Source organism: Suncus etruscus, chromosome 8 (assembly GCF_024139225.1).
Source record: "Suncus etruscus isolate mSunEtr1 chromosome 8, mSunEtr1.pri.cur, whole genome shotgun sequence".
Taxonomy (NCBI): Eukaryota; Metazoa; Chordata; class Mammalia; order Eulipotyphla; family Soricidae; genus Suncus; species Suncus etruscus.
The window spans coordinates 63,236,852-63,241,086 of record NC_064855.1 but is presented as its reverse complement, the minus strand read 5'-3'; the positions used below and the strand labels follow the sequence as shown (position 1 = coordinate 63,241,086).

The 4,235-nt window shown below is 40.8% G+C and overlaps 1 pseudogene; it reads left to right on the top strand.

Moving 5' to 3' along the window:
• Positions 1-1,265: 1,265 nt before the first annotated feature.
• LOC126016221 (nucleolar RNA helicase 2-like) lies at positions 1,266-3,483 on the top strand (annotated as a pseudogene).
• The last annotated feature ends 752 nt before the right edge of the window (positions 3,484-4,235 follow it).

The following is a 4,235-nucleotide window of genomic DNA, read 5'->3' as shown; positions in this document are numbered from 1 at the left end:
ACAGGACATTACAGGCATCTTCAAGGAGGAAACTGCACTCTCCAAGCAAGTGAAAGCAGAGATTAACAGATGGGAATATATTAAGCTGAGAAGCTTCTGCACCTCAAAGGAAATAGCGCCCAGGATACAAGAGCCACCCACTGAGTGGGAGAAACTATTCACCCAATACCCATCAGATAAGGGGCTAATCTCCAAAATATACAAGGCACTGACAGAACTTTACAAGAAAAAAACATCTAACCCCATCAAAAAATGGGGAGAAGAAATGAACAGACACTTTGACAAAGAAGAAATACGCATGGCCAAAAGACACATGAAAAAATGTTCCACATCACTAATCATCAGGGAGATGCAAATCAAAACAACGATGAGATACCACCTCACACCCCAGAGAATGGCACACATCACAAAGAATGAGAATAAACAGTGTTGGCGGGGATGTGGAGAGAAAGGAACTCTTATCCACTGCTGGTGGGAATGCTGTCTAGTTCAACCTTTATGGAAAGCGATATGGAGATTCCTCCAAAAACTGGAAATCGAGCTCCCATACGATCCAGCTATACCACTCCTAGGAATATACCCTAGGAACACAAAAATACAATACAAAAACCCCTTCCTTACACCTATATTCATTGCAGCTCTATTTACCATAGCAAGACTCTGGAAACAACCAAGATGCCCTTCAACAGATGAATGGCTAAAGAAACTGTGGTACATATACACAATGGAATATTATGCAGCTGTCAGGAGAGATGAAGTCATGAAATTTTCCTATACATGGATGTACATGGAATCTATTATGCTGAGTGAAATAAGTCAGAGAGAGAGAGAAAAACGCAGAATGGTCTCACTCATCTATGGGTTTTAAGAAAAATGAAAGACACCCTTGTAATAATAATTTTCAGACACAAAAGAGAAAAGAGCTGGAAGTTCCAGCTCACCTCAGGAAGCTCACCACAAAGAGTGATGAGTTTAGTTAGAGAAATAACTACATTTTGAACTGTCCTAATATTGAGAATGTATGAGGGAAATGTAGAGCCTGTTTAGGGTACAGGCGGGGGTTGGGTGGGGAGGAGGGTGATTTGGGACTTGGGTGATGGGAATGTTGCACTGGTGATGGGTGGTGTTCCTTTTATGACTGAAACCCAAACACAATCATGTATGTAATCAAGGTGTTTAAATAAAAAAAAAATTAAAAAAAAATGTAATAAAACATCCTACACATATATATATTTCATAAATAAAATGAAAGTAATCATAAAAAAAAAAAAAAAAAAGAACATCTAAAAGCCACTAAGATCGAGGATGCAGTAGAAAAGTAAGAAATTATATCTCCCAAAGCTAAGAAAGTTAAAAGAAAGTAGAGCCTTCTAAGGTTGAAAAAGATTCCCCTAAATCCAAAAAAGGTACCAAAGAAAGAGGAGCCTTATCCCCATGATGGGTCTTCTAAAAGCAAAAGTGAGAAAAAGAAGAAAGAATCCCTGGAAAAGAGCATTGATTCCTCTAAAAGCAAAAGGTCAAACGTGAGGAGCCCTCCAAAGAAGAAGCAGATGCACTTAAGACCAAAAAAGATGAAGAAAGAAAAGAAATGAATAGAGAAATTAGGTGAAGAGAAAGCTCCAAAATCAAGAATGGGTTTGCTCATCCTGGGCCCAATTCTAATTCCAGCAGAGCTGCCAGTGAAAGAAAGTAATGAGTTAGAGCAAGAAATGTCTGTGGAACAAAACGAAGGTGCTTTCTCTATTTTACCAAATCTAAAGATAATATTAAATTGCTCAAAGCTCATATTACATTCCTGTTTCCTATACAAGTGAAGACATTTCACCATGTCTATAGTAGGAAGGACTTAATCGCACAAGCATGAATAGAGACTGGCAAGACCTTCTCCTTTGCCATCCCTCTGCCTGAGAAACTTCTGGAAGAACTTCAAGACTGGAAGAGAGACAATGGCCCTGAGGTACTGGCTCTTGCACTCATGAGGGAATTCGGCAAACCAAGTGAGCAAAAATTTCAGTGACATCACCAAAAAGCTGACAGTGGCTTGCTTTTATGGAAGAACTTCCTGTGGAGGGCAAATGAACAGCATTCTGAACGGGATTGATATCCTGTTTGGGACACCAGATAGTATCAAAGATCATCTCCAAAATGGCAAATTAGACTTGCCAAACTGAAGCACGTTGTCCTAGATGAAGTTGATCAGATATGGATATGTTGGATATGTTGTATATAGAGTTTGCTGATCAAGTGGAGGAGATTATAAGTGTGGCCTATAAGAAAGATTCAGAAAACAATTTCCAAACATTGCTTTGTTTCTGCAACTTGCCCTCACTGTGTGTTTAAGAAATACATGAATTCTAAGAAAAAACAGGTGAACCTTGTTGATAAAAAGAGACAGAAAGTGGCCATTACCGTGGGTCATCTGGCTATCAAGTGCCAATGGACCGAAAGGGCAGCAGTTATTGGGAATGTGATCTGAATGTATAATGGGTACAATGGACACACCATCCTCTTCACCAAAACCAAGGAGTCCAGGAGTTGTCTTAGAGAGTGCCCATCAAGCAGTATGCTCAATCATTACACAGAGACATTCCACAGTAGCAAAGAGAAATTACCTTGAAAGGTTTTTAGAAACGATGATTTTTGCATTCTGGTCACAACCAATGTTGCTGCTTGTGGGTTAGATATCCCTGAGATTGACCTGGATATTCAATGTTCTCCACCAAAAGTCTTAGAGTCCTACATCCATCTTTTTGGGTGAACAGGCATAGTACTAAGAACTGGGGTATGCATCTGATTCTATCAGCACAAGGAGTATCAGTTGGTGCAAGTGGAACAGAAAGTGGGAATTAAGTTTAAACGGATTGGTGTTCCTTCAGCAACAGAGATCATCAAAGCTTCTAGCAAAGATGCCATCAGACTTTTGGATTCGGTTCCTCCCACTGCCATTAGCCACTTCAGTCAGCGGAGAAGCTGGTAGAGAAAGGAGCTGTGGAAGCCCAGGCAACTCTGGCCCACATATCCGGTGCCACATCAATGGACCAGCGCTCCTTGATCAACTCACAAGCGGGCTTTGTGACCATGGTCATGACGTGCTCCACTGAGATGCCTAACATCAGTTATGCTTGGAAGGAGTTGAAATAGCAGCTGGGTGAGGACATCGACTTCAAAGTGAAGGGGATGGTCTTTCTCAAAGGAAAGCAGGGTGTTTGTTTCGATATCCAAATTGTGACAGCAATACAAGTACAGGAGAAATAGCAAGATTCTCGGTGCTGGCAGCTTTTGGTGGCCACAGATCAGCCGGAGCTGGAAGGCCCCAGGGCAGGGTACTGGAACTTCCAGGGACAGAGGGATGGAAGCAGAGGTTTTCTAGGACAGTGCAACAGAAACTGTGGAGGCTTCCAGGGACAGCACGGAGGTGGCAGCAATAATGGCAGATTCCAGAACAAATGGCAGAAGCAGAGTTTCAACAAAGCCTGGGGATAGTGAGCCCAGGGCAGGAAGGACAGACGAGGAAAACTGTGTTTGCACCTGAGCAAATACGAACTAATCTTTGATAAAGGGGCAAGAAATCCAAAATGGAGCAAGGAAAGCCTCTTCAACAAGTGTTGTTGGCACAACTGGTTAGCCACTTAGATAAAAGCAAACTCAGATCCCCATCTAACACCATGCAGAAAGGTCAAAACAAATGGATTAAAGACTTTGATATCAGGCCTGAAATCACAAGGTATATAGAACAACACATAGGTAAAACACTCCATGACATTGATACTAAAGGCGCCTTCAATTTTCCCTAAAGGGTTTTGTTTGGTTGTTTTTATCATCCCCATTGCCATTCCTGGGCCCTGTTTGTTTCATCTTGCTATATCATTTGTAAAGTTAGCAACAGGTTCTTTAGGTTTTCCTTTAACAAGGCATACATGAATTTATTTTTATTCTCATCTTTTGTTCATCTATTGCAAGATGAAATCAAGTGTGCACATATTTTGGAAGTTTGCTTCTCTTTATACTTGTCTTGATAGAGTCCTTTTCTTTTTTTTTTTTTTTTTTAAAATGTGTTTTTTTTTTTTTTTTTATTTTTTTTTTATTTAAACACCTTGATTACATACATGATTGTGTTTGGGTTTCAGTCATAAAAGGAACACCACCCATCACCAGTGCAACATTCCCATCACCCAAGTCCCAAATCACCCTCCTCCCCACCCAACCCCCGCCTGTACCCTAAACAGGCTCTACAT